Raw genomic sequence first — 26,573 nt, 5'->3', positions numbered from 1 at the left:
TGTACAATGATGTATTTTTGTTCATTCTTTAAAAAAAATAACATTTATCCACTAATATCATATGGTATGGTGAATATTAATTGATGGATGGGTTGATTGCTACTTCAATGAGCCATTGGCCAGACCAATTCAATCCCACTTATTTTCCTATTTTCCATTAGTCTATTTTTGTGTTGAAGCAGTAACTGTGAGTGTCTAGTATACACAAAATTATATTTCCCATCAAAACCATGTTAAAAATGCTCTCACTGAGAGATTATTTATCATGTTCCCCGGGGACTGTTGTATGAAAGCTGTAATGTATTTTTCTCACTCTGATGTTCTAGATGTTGCCTGTTACCCTGCAACATGATAATAAGACAAGATCAGAAAAACAAACAAAAATGAAAACAAAATATGATCATTACCTGGGACCCTCACAATGTGAAAGCCTTGAACAATATTTCATGTTAAGAAAGGTTTTGTTTTCATTTATATTTCACACAGAAAATCCTTGAATGATTCTGAAACCTACTGTGTCTGTACCACTGTACAACTCATTAGGCTGCAGTAGATTAATCAGAATAGTCACTCACTGCAAGTTCAGCCTGCTACATGATGTCATCTCACCCCTCTTCCAAAACCTAGTGAAAGTAATCTATCATTTATCATTATACTGTGGCAAGACTGGCCAATCACCTCTACCTCTACTGTAGGACCTCATAATAGCACCAAGTCATTTCCAGGGGCTAATGGCAATGTATGGTGTTAGGGAATTGTTCAGTGATTTTACAGTAACTATACATTATATACAGTAAAATTATGCTTAAACAGCATGAAACCTAAAGATGCCACATGCTCTCAGTTGTAATGGAAGTAATCCTATGCTCATGTGCCCTGTCTGTATGTTTGCTTTAGTCTATATTTATTGCTTTAATGGCATAACACAGGAACTCTTTCTTGCACCATTGAAATTAGTCCTTGATAAAGCTCAATGGTGCGGTGAGGCTGTAGGTATTTAAATCTGCTGTATTGATTAATCTTGTTGCCTTGGTGCACAGCAGAGGCAGAGCTGTGGCCTCCCAGAGTTTATAAGACTCAGTCCTTGGTTCCCTCTGGCAGGACCCTTGCGCAAACAGATTGCAATTCAAATTAGCAATGATAAACTAGCAGCCTTGAATACTAACGGGAGAAAGCAGCCAGTTCACAGGCAGGGATTGCGTTCAACTCACCTCCCTATTTGGATCTGTCTACATCCATTATTGGATGTAGACAGATCGTAATGGTTGTCTACCGTAACAATCTGTTGAAGAAAATGGCTTGACAATAGCCTACTTATAATAACAAGAACAAACACAATAATAATAATAATAATAACAATAATGCCATTATCATCATCATTATCATCATAATCATTATTTGGATAATTTTGCAACATTTTAAAGCGTATTTTTGTATAATACTACACAAGAATACCATTTAAGGTAGTGAGAACTACCTTTGCAATGTTCAGCAATATCTCTTCACCCTGAAATTGTCTAATTCCAATTTAACGCTCTTTACGTGTCGGCAGGCATAGACTGCGTTGGATGGTGAAATTATTGGTCACCGGTGCCACACCCCCTTCCTCTCTGTAGCATATGGTATATTCCAGTGATGCTGAGTTGGTGATTGTGTCCAACAGGGAAGATTTTGTTGAAGATGAGCAGTTGAATCATAACCCTTAGAAAAAAGCAAATAACTTTTAATACACGCGTTGAGGCTTTACATTTCAAAAGCTGTCTTGCAATTCTCTTCGAGACATTCACCGGAGCATCATAGCCTATTCAGCTGAAGCGAGCGTAGCTCAACCATCATCATTGCGTTATTTTCCAAGGATACACGAGGATACAACGTATAAAAATATCAACAGTCGTATTATTTCTCTGAAGTGAAGCTATGACATGGGAATAATCCTCCGGAATGGTCACATCACGCAAAGGTGAGCCATTTGTGTAGTAGGCTAGCTACTGCTATCAGATTATGTGTATCGCAGAATTTCTACGTGGCGCGCAATAGCTTTATCGCTCGTGAATCGTGGTATCCTCAGGTGCACAAACATTGTGTATCGAGAAACGGGAATGTGGAGTGCAGTGATAGCCGCGTATCAACACACAAGGTGCCGGCTAGGCTGTGGATATTCCCATTCCGTGGGCCCGTGATGCTAATGTACATTATCTTTATGTTCTTAGCTGGTGATACCTACTCTTGAGGAAAGGGACATTCTGTGGTAACCTACCTAAACATGACCATTTTGATAAAGGCTATACACCTGACCCGTAAACTTTACAGACAGATGGGTCATTGAGTTGCCATGTCGGTCACTCACTGGGCACAGACGTCATTTCAACGTCTAGTTTTGATTTACATTTGGTTGTGAATTCAACATGAAATCAACAAAACATGTCACCATGTCATTGGATTTAGATTAAAAATTGGGTGAAAAAAAGACGAAACTCCCTAACGTTGATGACGTGGAGTCAGTTTTCCACGTTGATTCAACGTCATCATATTGAATTGTTTTGTTGAAATAACGTGGAAACAACGTTGATTCAACCAGTTTTTCCCAGTGGGCAGTGAGCCAGTGCATTACCATGTATTTGGCTACTTGTATACAGTAAGGTTAGGTTATAATGTAGCTCTATTTCTAAATGTAGGCTATCATGGTAAACGTGTGTGTCATATGTATTATCAATGGTAGTAGTATTAGACATTCAGTAGGCTATGTAATGTCTGCTGTTATGAGAACATATCCTTGAGATCCCGCTATCAGTTGATCAGCCCCTCAGGTAAAGATGTAAACAAGTAGGCTATGTAAAATGTTATGCCAATGCTCTTGGCTTGATGGCATCACCAGAAACGGAATATACAGTATGTTCCAAATGTCAAGGATGAAACAAAAATATGTTATAATAATAATAGCTCAATTCTGCTATCTGTTGACAACCTTGTGCAATGTGCAAGACAGACCCGTCTTAAACTGGCAACTCAAATATTTGTTACTCAGAGGTGTCCAGTAATAGCTTTAATAACATGGAACATATGTTTCATTGAAAACAACTATTACATATTATTACATATTTGTTACCTGTAATCATGATATTAGATACGATATCATAAGGCCACTGAGTATGATCAACACACAGCTTTCATTTACTCCCAGGAGCAACCTGAAACACACAGGCTAATATAGTCAGAGCAGAGGCAATGTAGTGCTTCCATTACTGCATTTTTGGAAAATGTTAATTATATTAATCTGCATTGAGTAGGCTAGATGAAACTACTGCAGACTCCAGATGTGTAATGTAAAAGTCATATTCATGTACCGTTATGTAGACCTACCTCATGTCCCGTGTAGCTCAGTTGATAGAGCATGGTGTTTGCAACGGCAGGGTTGTGGGTTCGATTCCTACGGGGGGCCAGTATGAAAATGTATGCACTCACTAACTGTAAGTCGCTCTGGATAAGAGCGTCTGCTAAATGACTAAAATGGACTGTAATGGATATATGATGATATTCTTATCAATTGCTATGAACCTCTCCGATAGATCAATACGAATATATAATCAGAATAAAACACTGCTCAAAAATCAAAATACCAGTATTGGATTGAGAAACAGTGTGACAACAGTTACTTTTGTAGATAAAAGGACACAGTCATTTTTGAGAGCCATTGATTAAAAAATCTATACAAGCAAATCTCAGGGTTATATTTTGGGCTGGCACTAAGGAGGTGCAAGTGTCAAATGCGCGTTAGATTGCAATTTTGTCATGTAAAAACTGGCATTTTCCAGCCCTAATGCCAGGTTTGGCAATTTACCTGTCTAACATGAGCTCGCTTGCGCTGAGGTGGGAGGGATGCCAATATTTGAGGTGTCTCCTTAAAAACAAGCACAAAAGTGAGTTTCATGCAGTGCTAATGGGAAGTTTTAAGACCCACAAAAAGCAGGTCTTTAACCGTAATGGAATGGATTTTGAGAGCGGAAGTGCAGCCTATCCAGCCATGACGCACAGTGCCCATGGAAGAGAGATTCCTTGTGCCGGTGAATCTCGTATTTAGAAACATAAAAAAAACGATTGGTTTCCCCTCATTTCGTTTAATTTGAGCAAAAACCAAGCATAGCCTACCCGCAAGGCTGTTTTAGCAGCATCGTATAGGTGCGTCTTTTCATCCTGGCCATTAGCCCAGTAGCCAAGTGAATAAAGGGGTTTTAAATGGTCTACTGAGAGTGCTTTTAAATATTTTTTCCCTCATGCTTTTTAATTATTCACAATTCACTGCATACTTCATTTCGCTTGTTCAAGTAGGCTATCCATCCCCATTTTCAAAGAGTGCCCCTCATCCGCTTACCAAACACACGCTCCTCCAAACTATTCAGACCTCTTATAATGCCATATCAACTGCAGATTTTTTTTTGAATCTGCCTCGCACAACGATACAATTGATAGGAGCCTAGTATTTTGTATAGATGTGCAAATGTGATGCGTAAAGACATTTAGGCCAACATGTGCATACAGTGAGTGCCATGGCCCCATCCTATTTAGAAATAGTGTTGTTGTTTTAAAAAACAGATTGCTTGTTTTCCGTTTCATATCAAGCCCTACATTTGTATTTGTATGGTCCAAACACATTAAGGAACTTACAGTACACATAAAACAAAAGATAAAACAGTACATCATATAACATTATTACACCACTACATATCTACAACACAAAATGTATGATACCACCATACAACAATATTACAATGTACGTGTGTGTAGAGTGTGTGTGCTTGCGCCCATGTGTGTATGCGTGTGTCTGTACCTGTGTGTGTGTCTCTTCACAGTCCCCGCTGTTCCATAAGGTGTATTTCTATCTGTTTTCTTTATCTGATTCTACTGCTTGCATCAGTTACCCGATGTGGAGTAGAGTTCCATGTTGGACTGTGCGCCTCCCATAGTCTGTTCTGGACTTGGGGATTGTGAAGATTGTGGGGTATGCATGGGTGTCCAAGCTGTGTGCTAGTGATGGGAGAAAAAATCCATACAGTTACATATTGGGATATTATTTTTGACAATATATCATATTGTATCATTTTGACTATATTGCAATATTGTTCTTGCACTAGTTGGCTGTACCTGTAGTAAAACTCCAGGATTTTTCCTTCATAGCTTGTTCTCCATCTTCTTTTTAAATGACTTGATTGGAGTTGATAACAATGCAAAGACCCTCAATAACCTACAGAACTTGAGACAAACACATGCAGTATTAAACCATGGAACGCGTTGATTGGCCACCCACATGAAAAAATACTATAGTATACTATGGTATAAATACTATAGTATTCAATGTAGTGTTTTTGCAGACTTTACTGTAGTATTCACAGTAGTATTTACTGTAGTATACTGTAGTATTTACAGTTAACTATAATATAAATACTGTAATATAAGAAAACTGTTGTATATACTATAGTAATTAATGTAGTGTTTTTGCGGATTGTAATATACTGTAGTATTTACTGTAGTGTTTTTGCAGACTGTTAGTGTAGTGTTTTTGCGGACATTACTGTAGTATTTACCATTGTTTTTTTGTTTTATTATCTTTGACTTAGAGGTGCAGGCTTTCTCCTTGAGGAAACCTACTGGAGAAATACTAAAAGAGCAAATTGTCCATAACCTGTAGGTAAGTAGGACTGGGGTCTGAATGGATAGTTCTGAACTTCTGCTCTTTTCTATAACCTGTAGGGAACACAATATATGGTTTATACTTGGCATGTATGTTTCTCACTTATGGGTGGCACAAATTGAGACATGGGGTAGGGGAATGGGCAGGGTATATGGAAATTAAATACTGTAGTATTTACTATAGTTTAAAAAGTGTAGTGTTTTTGTGGACTGTAGTGTTTTTGAAAAGATTACTGTAGTATTTACTACAGTGTTCTTTTGTTGCTTATAATACTGTAGTATTTATTATAGTATTCTACAGTATACTACAACATTCTATAGTAAGTACTACACATTATTGAGGGATACTACAGTGAGTAGTATAGTATTCTACAGTATACTACATAATTCTATAGTAAGTACTGTACTATTCTATAGTCAACTGTAGTATTTTTTTCATATGGGCAGTGAGTGGCCAAGCCCTCGCCACACCTACAACTTGTTTATTCATCAAAACCCAGCCCTTTCATGCCACCGCCAGCTATTGCGCTCATAATTCTGGCTGTGAAAATAGCAAAAATATTTCTGACACACCCCAGGACCTATAGCACTACTGCCAGCGCTTAGATTTACCATTGCATTAGGTTTGTTAAAATAGAGCCCTCAGTGTGTTTTGAGAAGTCAAGAACACTGAATTCAACTGGTTTAGATGGTACACCATCAAGCAGCCAATCCCTATGCCTTATCTCTCACTCAATTCAAATTAAACCACTTGGATTAGTGGTAGAAAAAAACACAAATGCAAGTTTCTAAATGATTAAGACATCTAAATAGCTTGCTTATGATATTCTGCATTTATGGCCGAGGACATTAGCTAGGATCCAGAATATATCTTACAGATTGTACAGAAGCACAGTTGGATTTGTATGATGCTAAACCAAGACCTGGCCTGTCCATCATTGTCACGATCGTTACAGGAAGACTCGTGGAACCAAGGCGCAGCGTGATAAGCGTACATTTTATTTCGTACACAACACACGAACAAAACAACAAAAACGATACGTGAAGTCCTGAGGTTACACAACACATACCTTTACGGAACAAGATCCCACCAACTAACTGGTGCCAACAGGCTGCCTAAGTATGGTCCCCAATCAGAGACAACGAGCTACAGCTGCCTCTGATTGGGAACCACCCTGGCCAACATAGATCTAAACGATCTAGAACAAAAAACATAGAAAACTAAACATAGAAAAATCCACACCCTGGCTCAACATTTAAGAGTCCCCAGAGCCAGGGCGTGACAGTACCCCCAAAGGCGCGGACTGCGACCGCGCCACACAAACACAAGAGGGTAGGGGCCGGGTGGGCATTCCGCCTCGGAGGCGGATCCGGCTCCGGGCGTGACCACCACCTTTTCTCCACCTCCCCGTTGCGCCCCTGGTCTGGTCCCGCTGACTGGAGCTGGACCCGACGACGGTGGACCAAACCTTATCGGCTCCGGACTGGAGCCGCTGGCCGGAGCTGGACTGGACACCGGTGGAGCGGATTGCTCTGGCTCCGGAGTGGATCCGCTGACTGGAGTTGGACCAGACCCCGGTGGAGCGGATTGCTTTGACTCCGGAGTGGAGCAGCACCGGTGGAACAGGCACGGGCCGTGCCGGACTGGACACACGCACCACTGGCTTGGCGCGGGGAGCAGGAACGGGCCGGACCGGGCTGACGACGCGCACCACTGGCTTGGCGCGAGGAGCAGGAACGGGCCAGACCGGGCTGACGACGCGCACCACAGGCTTGGTGCGGGGAGCAGGAACAGGCCGGACCGGGCTGGCGACGCGCACCACTGGCTTGGTGCGGGGAGCAGGAACGGGCCAGACCGGGCTGACGACACGCACCACTGGCTTGGCGCGGGGAGCAGGAACGGGCCGGACCGGGCTGACGACGCGCACCACTGACTTGGTGCGAGGGACAGGAACAGGCCGGACCGGGCTGGCGACGCGCACCACTGTCTTGGTGCGAGGGACAGGAACAGGCCGGACCGGGCTGGCGACGCACACCACTGGCTTGGTGCGAGGGACAGGAACAGGCCGGGCTGGACTGGGAACACGCACCACTGGCTTGGTGCGGGGAGCAGGAACAGGAACAGGCCGGGCTGGACTGGGAACACGCACCACTGGCTTGGTGCGGGGAAAAGGAACAGGCCGGACTGGACTGGGAACACGCACCACTGGCTTGGTGCGGGGAGCCGGAATGGGCCGGGCCGGACTGTGGAGGCGGACTGGAGGTCTGGAGAGGAGAGCTGACACAACCCGTCCTGGCTGAATGCCTATTTCCACACAATATGTGTGAGGCATCAGCACAGGACGTACAGGGCTGTGCACTCGTACTGGCGCTACAGCACGTGGCACTGGCGCAGGATATACGGGACCGAGGAGGCGTACTGGAGGCCACGAGCGTTGAGCCGGCACACCCCGTCCTGGCTGCATGCCCAACTTAGCACGACACGTGTGTGGTGCTAGCACCGGACGTACAGGACTGTGCCGGAACACTCGCGGCACAGTACGTGGCTCCGCATAACACGGAGCCTGCCCAGTCTCACGCTTCCTAGCCTGAGTACGGGGAGTTGGCTCTGCTCTAACTCTAGGCTCCGCCAACCACCCTTTTAGCCCCCCCCAAAATGTTTTATTGGGGCTGTCTATCGGGCTTCCTCCTCGGCCGGTACCCTCTGCGTTGCCGCTGCTCCTCTCTGTAGCGCGCCTCCACAGTCTCCTCCCAAGGACGGCGATCCATTCCGGCCTGAATCTCTTCCCAAGTCCAGGATCCCTTTCCGTCCAGGATCTCCTCCCAAGTCCAGGCTGTCTGTTCCTGGACACGCTGCTTGGTCCTCTTTAGGTGGGATCTTCTGTCACGACCGTTGACTGATGACTCGTGGAACCAAGGCGCAGCGTGATAAGCGTACATTTTATTTCGTACACAACACACGGACAAAACAACAAAAACGATACGTGAAGTCCTGAGGTTACACAACACAAACCTTTACGGAACAAGATCCCACCAACTAACTGGTGCCAACAGGCTGCCTAAGTATGGTCCCCAATCAGAGACAATGAGCTACAGCTGCCTCTGATTGGGAACCACCCTGGCCAACATAGATCTAAACGATCTAGAACAAAAAACATAGAAAACTAAACATAGAAAAATCCACACCCTGGCTCAACATTTAAGAGTCCCCAGAGCCAGGGCGTGACAATCATACATATCATAACAATTAATTGCAGTTGGTTACTCTTCTGCATAGTCTATCTTTAAACCAGATGGTGCGCTAGACCTTCTAGAAACCTTCTGTTATTATATTATTCCATTACTTTTATTTCAGTATATCTTTTTACAGTTCAAGGCCTATAACCTTATGCAAGGGCATTTGCCTGGAAATGCTGCTGACTTGATTGCCTTTGGTACAGTTGTTAGTGACTATCAATGCATTGTAAGATACAATAAATTATGTATTTTATAGGTTAGGTCACAGCTTTGAAGACTGGAGGATAGTTTGAATCAAATTTTAAATCAGTAAATCAGTTATGCAAATATATTCCATTCCACATCCCACACATGAACTAATAGGAGATGCAGTTTGGTTATTCTTTCATTTAATGTCCAAGGAAATATGGAAACATATTGTTGGGACATTTGATGTCTGAAGGTGGTGAAAACAAGAGTATTAGCATGCATATCTTTCCATTCCTAGATGAATGTTGGCCTGCTCAATGACCATCCCTAGGCATACCTACTAAATGTATGAGACACAAAACTACTGTATGTGTCATTGTCGAGTATGCCCTGCTGTTTTTGCAGAAAAGTACAAGGTGACACTTCATTTAAAGGTCTGGTTATGAATTCCTAATGCATTATCACATAGTTTTATAACCATTAAATAAAGTAAATACATATGGCCTGTTGTTCACTGGCCCTTCTAATATATGGTTTATACGTAGACATGTATTTCCTAATGTCCATATACATGGGCAAATGACATACAATCATAAGCCGTTTATAAGAGGAGATGTACCAGGACAAGGAGCAAAGCATTGAGGAATGGTGGTCCCTGGCTGCTAGCTGATCTAAGGGCACTGTTGGAGGTGCCACAGGTAAATATTCCCAGTAAATGAATACTCACCTGTAGCGAGTTGAGGTAGTGGGTAATGGTAGTGGTAGTGGCGGTGGCCATGGTGGTGGTGGTGGCAGTAGTGGCAGTGTTGGTAGTGGCGGTGGTTGTGGTGACAGTGGTACTGGTGGTGGCACTGGTATTGGTAGTGACAATAGTGGTACTATTGGGGGTGGTAATGGTAGTGGTGAATGTTGTGGTGGTGGTGGCAGTAGTGGTGGTGGTGGTGGTGGCAGTGATAGTGCTGATGCTAGTGAGTTATTCTAGGGAGGGATAACCTTTTAATGAATAACCTTTTCATTATTTCCTTGTTGTGTTAGATGAGACATGCAGCTGTCTGTTTTTCTGCATTATTGGGGATTATGTGTATATATTTTCAAAATCTTAAGTTAATTACATTTTTGTTTGGCCATGTGCCTGTTTTGGTATCTAGGTCATCCTTTATTGTCAATTTATTTTGTATCATTTATGAGCATGTGACAATTATGGAGCCAAAAAAAACACCTATAGGCCTAAGCGTTTTCAGTTTTTTTTCTTCTTCTTCTTCTTCTTCTTCTTCATCAAACAATTATGTCCATTTAACAATCATTACATCCCTACTTTCTAGTTGTATTAAGTGTGAACTCTGCCTCACTCCCATTGGCATTGAAACAACCAATTGTTTTCATGTCTGCCTAACCTTATTGTGTTATTGATGTTTACTTTGTATTCAACTGGTGATAAAAAAAAAAGAATTTGAAGTTATGTTTTTGAGTAACATTTCCCATAGCTCATAGTGTATATTATTTAGGTTTCTCCCCATATCATGTGGTTGTATGAGCAGGCATTTTCCCATACACTATGAGCCCATTCTGCCAAACATCAACTGCCTATTTTCTATTAAATGATTTGTCTCCACCTCTTCTACCCATGCTCGTCTGTTGATCGCTGTACATTTTTCTTCTCAAATTATGCCGTTGGCATACCCTGTAGTCAAATGGATTGTAGTCTTTACAACAAAGGCAATAATTTCCCCGACCCCCCATCCTCTCCATAGCCTCCCACTTCAGCAGTGGCTTTCTCTACCTACAGTACCTTTCCGTACAGTGACCATCCACCCATCCACTACTGTATTATGCCTCTCATCTTTCCTAATATTTACTTGATGGATGAAAATATTTTTATTGAAAGCTATATTGTACATGGTATTTGGTCCCGATCTTACCTTATAGAATTTCAGTCTTGTTAGTCATGCGTCTCTCTCCATTTTGTTTTATCAGGAAAGTACTGGTCATATAGTAGTTGAGACTATACACTGAGTGTACAAAACATTAAGGACACCTTCTTAATATTGAGATGCACCCCATTTTTGCCCTCAGAACAGCCTCAGTTCGTCAGGCATGGACTCTACAAGGTGTCGAAAGCGTTCCACAGGGATGCTGACCCATGTTGACTCCAATGCTTCCCACAGTTGTGTCAAGTTGGCTGAATGTCCTTTGGGTGGTGGACCATTCTTGATACACATGGGAATCTGTTGAGCATGAAAAATCCAGCAGCATTGCAGTTCTTGACACACTCAAACAGGTGTGCCTGGCACCTACTACCATATCCCTTTCAAAGGCACTTAAATATTTTGTCTTGCCTATTCACCCTCTGAATGGCATACATACACAATCCATGTCTCAATTGTCTCAAGGCTTAAAAAAAGTATCCTCCACTTCATCTACACTGATTGAAGTGGATTTAACAAGTGACATCTATAAGGGATCATAGCTTTCACCTGGATTCACCTGGTCAGTCTATGTCATGGAAAAATCAGGTGTTCCTAATATTTTGTACTTCCATGATCTATTAGTTGAGTCTCTAAATTGTATTGATATAAATGATCCAGTTAAAAATAAATATTTTAGAATTTCAGTACACAAGCCCATTGAAATGTCCAGAACCTATAGGCGCAATACCTGAGCACATTCACTTAGCCTCTCACTATCATGGAGAGGTGTATTGCGGGAGTGAGTTGGAAAGGAGGGGAGGAACATTTGGGAGTGAAGATGAAATTCTCTCTTGACTGGAGATGATACAGCCATAAAATGGATATTAGTACTGCACCATAACTCGTATCAAGTTGTACAGTAGTGACACTAAATCTTTGTGGATATACAGTACCTGGCTAGGGCCTGAGCAAGAGCTCTTTCTTCATTCAATGAGTTTCCCATTGAACCATGATTTACCATGGGTTAAATCTATACTGTACTAAAAAAGCACCTGTGTTGAATACAGCATTGTCAACATGTAGGCTAGAGGTTAAAAGAAAGATATTGAAGCCAGAGATATCTTTGAGTTATGTGTATGGAATATTTGTTTGCGCTTGTATAACTTATCCAGAATGTGTCTGCTCAAATATATTAAGTGGACTCTAGGGAGAAACTTGATCAGCTTTTGTAGTTGTCTTGAAATGCTAATAGGGAGGAATTCAACTTTTCCTTTGAAGAATTTTGCTTGGTGGATATGTGAGTCATTGTTGTTGTCTTCTTCTGCATACCTTTCTCTTCACCATAGAATCTACATTATGTATAAACTGAGACTAACGACGCTAGAATTGAATAAAGCAGAGCTGAAAGGTTTGTTTTGAACAACTGAAGATTTTCAAAGTTTACCTCATGCCACTAGAGACTAACGATCAAAAGTAGTGCATCTGCTCTACTGGAGTCTTACAACAGAAGAGCTACAGTAACAACATCTACAAATATTTGACTGACAAACCAACTCAGTGGTATCTATTAGGATCTATGTTCCTCATCAGAGAGGGGTCAGAATGATGGACAAGACAGGATGCTTTCAGATGATTAGATGGTTCAGAAGAAAATGCAAGGACAAGGAAGCTCTGCTGTGGAGATTACTCCATTTAACTACAGTAACACAGTACCAAGGTGAAATAAACAAATGAATGGATGGCGAGGACAAAATAAAATAGTCTTATGTAGAATAAAGAGCTTCAATTGGAATTGGAAGAGCAGTGGATCTGAATGAACTGCATATATTCAACTACAATAGTTTGCACACTTTGCATGTCAGTGTTATTAGTTTTCGAGCTAAGCAATTATGTTTTTTCAAATGAGTTTTGACTGGTATGTGATTTAGTGTGTTCAGTACATGGCACATACATTCCATGTCTAGCACGGATGATTGGTTTGAAGGACAGGCTTTGGAAGGGCCGGCCCAGCAGAGTGGATGGGAGGCTGGGAGCAGCCAGCTGTGATGCATGGTGGAGACGCACAGTGGAGAGAGAGGCTTGACAGACGTGCCGGTAGGGATAGTGAATAATGTGTTGCATCTAAGGGCTTGTCCATGCGGGAAGGACGGAGCCAAAGTTGAATGTCAAACGGTATACTGTTGAGGGATGACAAAAGCGTGAGTGTCATACAGACATTTGACATTGGAAGAGTCTGAGTGACACCTTCTTACACTCAAAATGGATGATTTGCAGCTGCAGCACAATGCAATGAGGACCATGAAAGTGGAAGCTGTGTCTCATACAATAAATTGTTCCCTGGTGCCTGTCAAAAGCGCACGTGTCTGAGTATAATGCCTCTATTTGATACATGGCTTGGGAATAAAGTGGATGCATGCCTTTATGGGAGTGGTCTATTCATCCTTACAATAAGATGCCATTCTCTTAAGAAATCCTTCTACTTTACTGATAACCCTGGTGCCCCAAACTAGGCTCGTAATGTGGCGAGCATCAATAAAAACATTAGTGCTTCTGTTGTAATCCATCTTGAGATCCATGTTGCCTGCGTTGGTCAATTCATCGAAAAGCTTTTATGTGCAAATGCACATGCACATTACTCATTTCAGTGGTACCATGCAACCATGTTTTCTTTCATGTTTTAATATATAGCGTAACATGGGACTGTTTTACGTATTTCCATAGGGGTTTTTGATAGGTCAATGATTTTTATTTAAATATTCAAACAGTGTAGTCTAGATTGATCATCTCCTCTGATATAAACAGCAGTACCACCCACAGACTCTGAACTCTCCAGCTTTCAAATCATAGTTCCAGTGCTTTTAGTTCAAGTCCATTATGTTTCAATGTCTACTGGCAGTTCGGACCATAAGAACAGAGATTACTTGTTGTGTAATTTCCTTGGAACTTCAGGACCAGAAATGGTGGGAAGAACCCTTAAAACCAAGTGGTACAATTCGTCAAACTGGGAATTAAACCAGCCTATAAAAGGCTTGTACTAGTTCCCATAAACTACCAAGCATTTCTGCGTAGCTAACCATGCATGCCAGGCTTAGAAGCCTAGTAAACTCTGAATTTCATCTTGAGCTAGAACTGCCCACACTCTGGGTGGGTTGCAGCATGCTAAAAAGGTTACAGTCTGGTTGCTTAAAGGGCCAATCTGCAGTTGAAACAATAACAAAGCCGACACCCCACCACTGTTGGTGAAAAGCTGAGGGATGGGGCTGGAGGAATGTACAAGGACTGACCATCTATTATATCAAAATTATAATGTTAACCATGTTTTGAGGCTATACAGTGTTTGTTTACATTTATGTTGTTTACAAACATTGGAGTAAAACAAGCTTATATTTGGGGTTCTGATGGGGTTCCACAGTTGAACTAAGCTCATGAGGCATTTCTAAGTTATATTCTTCAAGAATCAATGGGTATATATCATAAATGTATACTTCAAAAAATGTATGTAGCAACTGCAGATTTCCATTTTAACAAATCATACCATTGGATATTTGTATAAGGGAGGAGATCCCCTGACTTAGAGGCTGCCTACAATAGCTCACAAGGAGCAGCGGAAATCAATTGCTGCTACTCAGATTCCAGGAAATATTAGGGTGAAATCTCATTCATAACAGATAAATGTAACAGAAAATTGAGCACGATTACATGCACACAATAATACTATTATATTATATATTAATATAATAGTTAGTTTAAAACATTTATATGCTTTGCAAGATGAACGATTTCCCTAATAAGCCTGTTTACATGGACACATCTGAAATCAGGCTTCTGATGGGCCTTTCGATAAATGCAGAAAATCACCAATCAAAATAAACGTTGTACCACAGTGACCATGCTATTTCTGCGAATACTATTTGATTCTGAGTTCGGACATATAAAGTTTGTATGTGAAAACTATTTCTAAGCTGCATACTTTCAGTTTTTCTGAACTCACTTCACTCGCACAAAGAGTGAGGCTTGGTTACCTGGTGCTAGCACATGCGCAGATCAAATACACAGCTGGAACGCCCATTAAGCTGTTTACATGTCCTAATCATTAGAAATATTGCTCAGAAAACCAGGTGTTTTAATTGGCGTATGCTTACTTTGATTATAATCTTACGCTGATTAAGATAAGCAGAGTAAGGTGTTTACATGACTAAAGCCATACTCGGCCATAATCAGTTTAATATCGAATTATTAGTGTGCATGTAAACGTACTTGTTCGGTAAATAGCTACGGTAGACAGCCGGTGGACGAGACTGTTGTATCGTCCTTGGTTATCCCCTGTAATATTGAATTATCATTGAATTATGTATACTCACCATCAAGCATACCATAGGCTTTCATTTGTGTTGTTGTAGTATTTGTCTAATACACTGTATGCTATATACTGTAGTTACTACCAATACATCTTTGGAGATAATTTGGATTCCCTAAAACTACAAAACTATCTTCTATGAACAGCCTCTTTTGAGCCCCAGAAACAAACATGTCTCTCTAAAGCAGAGAAATCAATGCCTCCAGCACTTCATTTGATAGCCTCATGTTGCTAACAGTGCATTAGGCGCCGTGACAACCAAGAGCACCCTTTGAATGTTTACGATCCGTAGGTGTCAAAGCACAACGGGAAAGTCACAGTGAAACATGCTGCCTATCAGGTCGTCACCTAAAATATTCTGCAAAGCTGCGAAAGTTGAACCTGCGTTTATGGATTACTTTTTCAGGAGATGCTGCTTGTACTAGATTCTGGAAAGGGTTGTAGCATTAGGAGGAATCACCTTTAATCTGCACATAACAGGGAAAGAGAGGACTTCAGTGCGTTCCTCTCCTCCTCCATCTCTGGACCCGCTTCATTAGCACTGGTGGTGGGGTGGGGAGAGAGAGTGATCTCTTCACAGTCCACAGGCCTGCCTTGCAGGGCCATGCTTGCCCTGTGACAAGTTGAAAGATGATGATTGAATACAAGACCCCAGAGTTGTACACGAAAAAAGGAGGAGGCTACAGTCAAGTGCAATGGGTACCAGCATTCAAAACAGTGCTGTGGGTGTTAGTGTGTCCCTTGTTGTAGACTTCCTTAGGCTACCATTAGATGTAGGCTGTGATTACTTGGGAGACCAGTGCTACAATTGATGCAAGAGAGTAACAGTGACTACATCATGTTTATAGTCAAAACAAGAACCGACTGTTGACCATTCAGCAACAAGCTTGTAAAAGTTATTTCCCGAGGTGTGGGTCCTGTTCATCACTTTGAAGGCCATACTATACAATTCAATTTAACCTATTCACCTACTGTATACAACAGCAATCAAAGAGGAGAGGATAATAATCATATATTTGTATGCCATGAATGTACAAGAGTGGGATGTATAGTTTAGTGAGATGTATAGAAGCTATCGAGCAAGAGACACTGAGAGTGAAAGAGAGGTCTACACGTTATTGAGCTGTAATCTGATTTTGTTATAGTACATCCAGTCCCCCACTCTGCTGCGCTCTGCAAGCTGTGACAGCTCCATGTGAAGAGACAGGTGTCACTCAGGGTCAAAACAATTCCAGCACTCACTTAATTGGACTCCTGGCTTCCCTGGTGGAATGGACAGAGCAGAGCTGGTCTACTGTATGTAACCTACTGTAGTAATGCACCATCTCTATAATTAACTCTTACTGGTCTTCCAGACAAAAAATGGATGGACCTCTGCATGACTATGTTCTAGAATATTGACTGTGCACTGGTAGATGGGTTTCTTACCTTACATATGACCCAGGCTAAAATAACGTCTCTGTCTCTTAATTCTGTACCTGCTGCTTGAATGAAGCCACATCCACATGCAGAGCTACGTTGGTGAGAAATTGTTTTAGATGTACTGTAGGCCAAAAGAGCCCTGCCGGCATCCATAAATATATTAGAATGAGCTGGTGGGCCCTTACGGCTCTGCGGACATGTAAGTATGAATTGGCCTTTAGTTAGCGATGGGTCGTGGTGAGGCAGTGTTTGATTGGTGTTGTCACATGGTTGAGCTGCATTAATTGACCAAGTGGGGCTTCTGCTTGCCACTGTATCCAGACACTGCTGAAATATTAATTTGATGTTTTTGCATCCCTGTGAGCCCTGCTTTTGTTTTATAGCCTCAGAGGATTACCACTTAAAATATATATATATTTTTTGCTATTTAGATTTTCTACTATTTATTCATGAGTGCTGTTTATTCCATAATGCAAAACAGTAGAGTATGGGACTACTCTATTCACCTTAAACAAGAAGAAATCCCGCTGAATATACAATAGTCATTTCTATAAGCACAAGATAATATACAGTGAATAAAATTGCTAATATATTCATGGTTGATTATTTAAGCGTATCTATTATTTATGGGAATATGTCTTCTATTTATGTCGCACAAATTTCACATTTTTGAATAAGCTTACAGTGTATTAATGATTTATGATCATAACTCTTTTATGTTGGAAGAAAAAGAAGAAGAAAACTATTTAGACATTTAAATTAGTGGTGGGGATTTTTCCTCTGGAGAGAAAATGACGCATGGGAACCTTGGGCAGGGCTTGCCAGAATTGGGTCAACTTACGTAAACAATGCATTTGTGTGTCTGTGCACGTGGGTGTGTATGCACACGTGTGTTCTTATCCATGTAGTGTGTGTGATGCTCAATTGCTGCAATTGTTATAGTAAATGTGTAGCAGGGAATTGGGTGTACACAGTGGATCTGAGGTGTTTTCTGTCATATACCTCCAATAACTAGTTTGGCAGTAACCCTAGATAGCTGCAGGTGCTGGGGACTCCATGGTACTTAGTGGGAACAGTAAAGCCTTTTATCACTGAGTCTTGTGGATTATCTCTAGTGCTGCTGAAGCAGAATTCCTCTCTAGGAGGCAAGCGAATCCCCTTCCTACATGTTGACCCTATGTCCCTCATTGAATGTGTATACCCTAAAGGCACATTCTTGCAAGATGTGGATGCCATCCAAGGCTGGGCCACCAACAAAACAATGGAGCAAATGCATCCCATGTAGGGTTGCAAAGGGAGGGTATATTACTTAAATCTTTCGAAGTTTACCAGTAAACTGCCAGGGCTTTATGTAATCTCTCACAAGACATCTAGTGGCCCTTTTGGGTACTTCAGATTATCACAGGTGTCTGTAATTATCTATGGCCTTATCGCTTGTAAAATATATGAAATAATTAAAGAAGGTGATTTAAAAATGTAAAATAGAATGACAAAGCAGTAAAACATTATGCTAAATATAAACCATCAACTTAGTGAATATCATTGGTGAAATATCCTTTCTATTTTTTTACACACTTTTATTTATTCTACTATGTCAATATGTATTTGTTGTCTTTTGTTTTGGTGTCAAGCTGGTGGCAGCTGTGAAAAAAGTAAATAGATGGAAGAGTTGCAACTATAATAATGCCATTGTTGATTAGATGCTATTTTCATTAATTAGGCTATTTTCTCTTGAACCATATGGTCTATCTACTAGAAACTCATGGACAATATGGACACAGATATAAACAATGTATACTATATATGATAACTTTTTTTGTTTTGTAATTGAAGTATAAATTACCAAAGTTACGATAGATTGCCATATATTTTCTTTTAATTACCAGAATTACCGAAGATTCCAGTAACTTTTATAAATTACCACTAACTTTGCAACCCTAATCCCATTATATTTTCCTGCTACCTATTTTATATTATGTGTAGTGCTGAAGGAATGGCTTTCCTCCAAGAACAACATTACTTTTTCTCTTTTGAATCTATCTACACATTATTTTGTTTCTCTTATGCCAACAAATCATAAACTATGGAGTAAGGAGCTGATCGTGGACTACAGGAAAAGGAGGGCCGAACAGGCCTCCATTAACATTAACGGGGCTGTAGTGGAGCGGGTCGAGAGTTTCAAGTTCCTTGGTGTCCACATCACCAACAAACTACCATGGTCCAAACACACCAAGACAATCGTGAAGAGGGCATGACAACACCTTTCCCCCTCAGGAGACTGAAAAGATTTGGCATGGGTCCCCAGATCCTCAAAAGGTTATACAGCTGCATCATCGAGAGCATCCTGACCGGTTGCATCACCGCCTGGTATGGCAACTGCTCGGTATCCGACCGTAAGGCACTACAGAGGGTAGTGCGTACGGCCCAGTACATCACTGGGGCCAAGCTTCTTGCTATCCAGGACCTATATACTAGGCGGTGTCAGAGGAAGGCCCAAAAAATGGTCAAAGACTCCAGTCACCCAAGTCATAGACTGTTCTCTCTGCTACCGCACAGCAGGCGGTACCGGAGCGCCAAGTCTAGGTCCAAACGGCTCCTTAAAAGCTTCTACCCCCAAGCCATAAGACTGCTGAACAATTAATCAAATGGCCACCCGGACTAATTACATTGACCCACCCCCCTTTGTTTTTACACTGCTGCTACTCACTGTTTATTATCTATGCATAGTCACTTTACCCCTATCTACATGTACAAATTACCTCGACTAACCTGTACGCCCACACATTGACTAGGTACCGGTACCCCCTGTATATAGCTTCGTTATTGTTATTTTATTGTGCTACTTTTTAATTTATTTGGTATTTAGTAAATATTTTCTGAACTCTATTTCTTGAACTGCATTGTTGGTTAAGGGCTTGTAAGCATTTCACTGTAAGGTCTACACCTGTTGTATTCGGCGCATGTGACAAATAAAATGTGATTTGAAGGCAAGACAGTTGCACCAATATAATTAAGATATGTATATCACCATTAATTCAAATATACTTCATTAATTAAAATGACTGAAAATCTAACAGGCTGTGGCCTTAAGATGTCAAATAGTGTTCTGTTAAAAACTGTCATCCTATTTCTCTTTCATTTACAAAAAATTAATTGTATTGTTGAAATCTAAAAACTAGCCCAATTAATCCTCACACAAATTAATCACAACAGAAAAAAGGAATACATTTTCTGGCAGGCTACAAAAATGTATCACTCCAACATTACATTTACATTTTAGTCATTTAGCAGACGCTCTTATCCAGAGCGACTTTACAGTTAGTGAGTGCAGACATTTTCATACTGGCCCCCCGTGTGAAACAAACCCACAACCCTGGCGTTGCAAGCGTGATGCTCTACCAACTGAGCTACAGGGGACTACAAGATCTCCGAAATACTAATCTACATGTTCTATAAAAGTAGCTAGCAGACAAAACTCTCTATCTCCATACTGCTCCTCAATGAGGGAACACAGACTTCATTATGAATTACTGGGTCGTTCCAGGAAATGAGTGCCTTTTGGGTCCCTTTGGTATTTTAAATAGAAATTGTGTAGCAATATTGCATTTTAAAAGCCTGTTATGGTAAATGAAGTGCCCCACATGGAGAATTCAATCAATCAGATTTTTTATATGAATATTATGCTAAAGTTCCAAAATTCAGCATTTTGACATGTCCCTCCGTCACTGTGTCACTTCTACGAAGATTTAAACCCACTTAATCCCCACATTTTTCCAAGTTTCACCATCATTGCAAAGCCCTAGTTATTTTGTTGCTTTGACAAGGTAATTTCTGAAGATTATTATTTATTATAAACTGGGTGGTTCGAGCCCTGAATGCTGATATATCAGACGGGTATGACAAAACATGTACAGTGAGGGAAAAAAGTATTTGATCCCCTGCTGATTTTGTACGTTTGCCCACTGACAAAGAAATGATCAGTCTATAATTTGAATGGTAGGTTTATTTGAACAGTGAGAGACAGAATAACAACAACAAAAATCCAGAAAAAGGCATGTCAAAAATGTGATAAATTGATTTGCATTTTAATGAGGGAAATAAGTATTTGACCCCCTCTCAATCAGAAAGATTTCTGGCTCCCAGGTGTCTTTTATACAGGTAACGAGCTGAGATTAGGAGCACACTCTTAAAGGGAGTGCTCCTAATCTCAGTTTGTTACCTGTATAAAAGACACCTGTCCACAGAAGCAATCAATCAATCAGATTCCAAACTCTCCACCATGGCCAAGACCAAAGAGCTCTCCAAGGATGTCAGGGACAAGATTGTAGACCTACACAAGGCTGGAATGGGCTACAAGACCATCGCTAAGCAGCTTGGTGAGAAGGTGACAACAGTTGGTGCGATTATTTGCAAATGGAAGAAACACAAAATAACTGTCAATCTCCCTCGGCCTGGGGTTCCATGCAAGATCTCACCTCGTGGAGTTGCAATGATCATGAGAACGGCGAGGAATCAGCCCAGAACTACACGGGAGGATCTTGTCAATGATCTCAAGGCAGCTGGGACCATAGTCACCAAGAAAACAATTGGTAACACACTACGCCGTGAAAGACTGAAATCCTGCAGCGCCCGCAAGGTCCCCCTGCTCAAGAAAGCACATATACAGGCCCGTCTGAAGTTTGCCAATGAACATCTGAATGATTCAGAGGAGAACTGGGTGAAAGTGTTGTGGTCAGATGAGACCAAAATCGAGCTCTTTGGCATCAACTCAACTCGCTGTGTTTGGAGGAGGAGGAATGCTGCCTATGACCCCAAGAACACCATCCCCACGTCAAACATGGAGGTGGAAACATTATGCTTTGGGGGCGTTTTTCTGCTAAGGGGACAGGACAACTTCACCGCATCAAAGGGACGATGGACGGGGCCATGTACCGTCAAATCTTGGGTGAGAACCTCCTTCCCTCAGCCAGGGCATTGAAAATGGGTCGTGGATGGGTATTCCAGCATGACAATGACCAAAAACACACGGCCAAGGCAACAAAGGAGTGGCTTAAGAAGAAGCACATTAAGGTCCTGATCCCATAGACAGACCTTAATCCCATAGAAAATCTGTGGAGGGAGCTGAAGGTTTGAGTTGCCAAACGTCAGCCTCGAAACCTTAATGACTTGGAGAAGATCTGCAAAGAGGAGTGGGACAAAATCCCTCCTGAGATGTGTGCAAACCTGGTGGCCAACTACAAGAAACGTCTGACCTCTGTGATTGCCAACAAGGGTTTTGCCACCAAGTACTAAGTCATGTTTTGCAGAGGGGTCAAATACTTATTTCCCTCATTAAAATGCAAATCAATTGATAACATTTTTGACATGCGTTTTTCTGGATTTCTTTGTTGTTATTCTGTCTCTCACAGTTCAAATAAACCTACCATTAAAATTATAGACTGATCATGTCACGATCGTTACAGGAAGCGGACCAAGGCGCAGCGTGATAGGCGTACATACTTTTATTGTGTACACACACGAACCAAAACAACAAACCAAACGATACGTGAATTCCTAGGTTATACACCAAAACAAACCTTAACGGAACAAGATCCCACAAATAACTAGTGCCAACAGGCTGCCTAAGTATGGTTCCCAATCAGAGACAACGAGAATCAGCTGCCTCTGATTGGGAACCACCCTGGCCAACATAGAAAACACGAACTAGAACACAACATAGAAAATCACACATAGAGAATCCACACCCTGGCTCAACATATAAGAGTCCCCAGAGCCAGGGCGTGACAGATCATGTCTTTGTCAGTGGGCAAACGTACAAAATCAGCAGGGGATCAAATACTTTTTTCCCTCACTGTATTTCTACTGCTCTAATTACGTTGGTAACCAGTTTATAATAGCAATAAGGCACCTCGGGGGTTTGTGGTATATTGCCAATATACCACGGCTAAGGGCAGTATCCAGGCACTCCGCGTTGCGTCGCGCTTAAGAACAGCCATTAGCCGTGGTATATTGGCCATATATCACACCCCCTCGGGCCTTATTGCTTTATTTTATGTGATTAGTGATTCATTTGTATGTACTTCATTTTAAGGTTAACCCTGTTACGTGAACTGAACTCTCGTTTTAATAAGGTGAAACTATTCATTTTTAAATATATGTTTTGCCAAAGAAACATTGAACATCTAATAGTCAAATCATAGAGTACAAGCAGGTGAGCTGGTTCTACTCTTTTTGGCCATTTTCTGGTAATAAGGTATTACTAGTTATTGTTTATGGCCCTCTCATGAATATATGTTTTATACGGCCATCCACATAACATTAACATTCAACAGGTTGACACTAGCTGTTATTAGTAATTTGTAAGTCGCTCTGGATAAGAGCGTCTGCTAAATGACGTAAATGTAAATGTAATTAGCAGAGAGGTTTGGAACTCTCTTTCTTATTGGTCTATTAACCAATTTACCGCCTGTTGACGTCACCAGGCAGGCCAAAATTCCATCTCACCAAAACAGGCAGAAATATCAGGCAGTCTTTTCAAACAGCTCTTACACTAAAAGTGCATTATCATAATTTTCACAAGTTCACAGTGTTATTCCAACCTTATAGTGTGGAAGTATATATAAAAGACAGGAAAATAAAGTTTTTGATTGCACTGGGCCTTTAACAATTTCATTTTGTTTTTGTGAAGCTTGCTTTCAATTGCCACTTCCTGTTGCACACAACAAGCTTCCATTCCCCATCACAAGGGGATTTATGGCTGATTTAAGAAGAAATCGTCAACTCTGTTACATTATTTATTTTATTAAACCTCTTCAGATCGTAAAACATGTTTTTTATTTATTTGAGCTCTTTATGACAGAATGTTAAAATTGGGTGAAATCAAACGTTACACTTCTCAAAAGGCACCGAATTGGTGGACGACCCTACTGCATGACTTGAGAATAATTTCCCTTTAAATGATGCAGAGGACAGCGGCCTATTCATTATTTTAATATGCTGTTTTTGGTGGTTTTAGACGCCATTATTAGGCAGCTAGGAACCGTGTGAAGATAGTAGTAGATAGTTTGTAGTACTGTAAGAGATGGTCAGTTTTGTCAATCTGGTTCATGAGTTTGACTGAGACTGTCATCTTGTTGAGTGCATCTACTACCTTCAGGTCACTCTCTATTAATAATGGATTTCTGACTGGATCTCACATTAAAATCAATAAGAATTGCTCTCACCAAACTATCAGACCCAGTTATTTATTTCCAACCAGTACCTGGTATCAGCCGTGTATACACATAGGGACATTGACAAGATACACAACCTGTTAAAGCGTTGGAATAATTAGCTTCTTCTGAAGGGAGGCAGTGATGTGTGGCGAGCTGTGGACCTTACTGGCATCTCCTCTGGGAGACTATTGGCTGTATTTCAACTCTATTACCATTCAAGTTATTCTATCGTGTATACGTTTTCTCTAAATCATCCTTTAATGAGGTGTGGTGTTGTTTTGCTGTGCCTCATGGAGAACACCATCATTAGATGGACATATGAATACAATAATGTAGACCAGGGATGGGCAACTCCTGTCCTCGGGGGCCTGATTGGAGTCACACTTTTGCCCCAGCCCCAGCTAACACACCTGAGTCCAATAAGCAACTTCAGTTTAGAATGCAATTAGTTTAATCAGCTGTGTTTGCTAGGGATGGGGAAAAAGTGTGACACTACTCCGACCCCCGAGGACTGGAGTTGCCCCTCCCTTATGTAGACACGTTTAAGCACTGACAACATTTTTGGAAAACTATGTTGTAAGTCATGGGGCCGGAAACTACCTTTAACAGGCTAAATGTTTTGTATAACTTGTTGTTTATTAATGTTATTAAATTGTATAAAATACACTAACCACTAGTTATTGTATGTATACATCTAGAGTTCATACATTTTTTTGTATTTGTTATAACTGTGTTGTTTACATTAACAAATGGGAAACAGGAGATATGTTGATGTAATTGTGGGGTGATCACAACAGTAGTTGATGCAATGCCAGAGACACATACAGTGCTGTCTGTGGGACTTGTAGTAGGCCTATTTTCAGTAATATCAAGAGTACCAATATGAATTTAAATGTGATTTTCCTCAGGTGCATACCTCCAGTGCACTGGCAGGTTTTACATAATTGCGCTCAGTGTGGTCACCAATGAGGCGGGTAATTCTCTTTAATCATCATTGATTATTGTAGATGCCTAATTGACAGCCTATGTTATTTTGGGTCTGTAAAAAATAGACAAATAAATAGCTAAACAACAGAGTGAGTTTGAGAGTATCTGTCATATTGCTCCTTGTCATGTAGGCACTTTACTAGAGGCTGAGGCGGAATACTACTTTGATGTGCACCGTTAAGAAAATATTAAAGACTTTGAATTATGGTAATGATTCAGTGGCCTGTAGGTTCTTTACAGTGTGTCCGAAATCATTGGGAAAAAACTTTGATCATCCTGGCTAACAAGGGAAGGTTTCCCTCTTTGGAACACACTGTCAGTGAGTAGTCATTGGTTTTGTAGAAGGCAGTCATGGAGCTATAGGTATGCTATAACATTATTGGGGAGGCAGTGATGTTGCTGGTGCTGTTATCTAAAGAGGGGTATGTACTGTAAGTCAAGAACACGGACAAGCATTATGAAGGTATTTGACAGTCTCACTTTTGGGGTCCTGTGAACAGAACAGGTTTGCTTTATAATGAATAATCCAACATGTCTTCCTGAAACTCCACCTAGAACACATCATCCAATCAAACAAGGAATGAGAGCAAAACATGATTTGGAGTATATTATTAATATCACATAGTATTACTGCCTACTCACGCTCCTCAATGCAGACCATGTCAGCCAAGTGGAACTAAGCTATTTAGCATCATTGTGCTTCTGTATCACATGGCTTTTGTAATATTTGTCTTGACACATGTCAGAAATTATATGTATTCTTCAACATGCAAAAACAAACATCAAATTAAAAAAATTAAACTTGTGCTTTAAAATGTATTTATGTCAGTGCAGATAAATCACCACAGACTGATGACATAGTGCATCATAGAGAACCGAGCCAACCTGGGGCTATCTATTAAAAACGTTCAAATGTTCAAAGATTTGTCTTTCATTTTTAGTGAAGGGCAGGCTTTCAGGTCTCATATCAAAAAGAAACATCAAGCCACCAAATGGGCTTGGCGCAGAGGAGGTCTACACACCCTGGAAAACCAGAGGGAGAGCATTGTGAAAAAGAGACAGGAAAGAGAGGAACCACAACATTCCGTGTTAGGACATGGCTTGGCCAGTCTACATTTAGTAAATAACACAGCCTCTGTAGAGTGTGTAATGCTCCTAATATAATGTGATCTAATGGTTTGACCTTATAGTTGCAATTAGAGTTTTTATGAGAACACTGAAACCACTGCTGTTTATTTCATCACTTTGATTCTGAAGTGCAAAATATTGAACTAATTGGAGAAATAGATAGCTCCCAGGCAGCATTTTGGTAATGCATGCTTAGTAGTTGGCATTATAACACTGGGCCAAAGGAAATACACAATGCCTAAGGAAATACTTGCAAATATTTTGAAGCAGAGAAAAATTGATAATACAAATGTGAGTATTTGTTACAAAACCTAGATGATTTTGTGCATTATTTGAATAGTCACAAAATGTAATAACATACTATGCCTTCTTGACAGATTTGTTTAAAATGTGAGTACCACTTTCTACCTGCTTGGAAAACAATATACAGGTAGTTGACATTTCCTC

The 26,573-nt window shown here is 40.9% G+C and overlaps 1 protein-coding gene and 1 non-coding gene across 2 annotated transcripts in view; one reads left to right on the top strand and one right to left on the bottom strand.

Moving 5' to 3' along the window:
• The first annotated feature begins 1,655 nt into the window (after positions 1 to 1,655).
• The window catches only part of LOC121573713 (teneurin-1), a 256,172-nt gene continuing 231,254 nt past the window's right edge, over positions 1,656 to 26,573 (top strand). The window contains exon 1 of the mRNA XM_041885893.2: positions 1,656 to 1,960. The gene's annotated coding sequence lies outside the window, so the exon portion shown is untranslated. The remainder of the gene's footprint in view (positions 1,961 to 26,573) is intronic.
• Positions 5,617 to 5,671, bottom strand: LOC121574561. Its single transcript, XR_006002228.1, has one exon. It is a non-coding gene; the product is annotated as a U7 small nuclear RNA (small nuclear RNA).

The sequence above is a fragment of the Coregonus clupeaformis genome, chromosome 9, assembly GCF_020615455.1.
Source record: "Coregonus clupeaformis isolate EN_2021a chromosome 9, ASM2061545v1, whole genome shotgun sequence".
NCBI lineage: Eukaryota > Metazoa > Chordata > Actinopteri > Salmoniformes > Salmonidae > Coregonus > Coregonus clupeaformis.
This window is presented reverse-complemented; position numbering and strand designations above follow the sequence as displayed.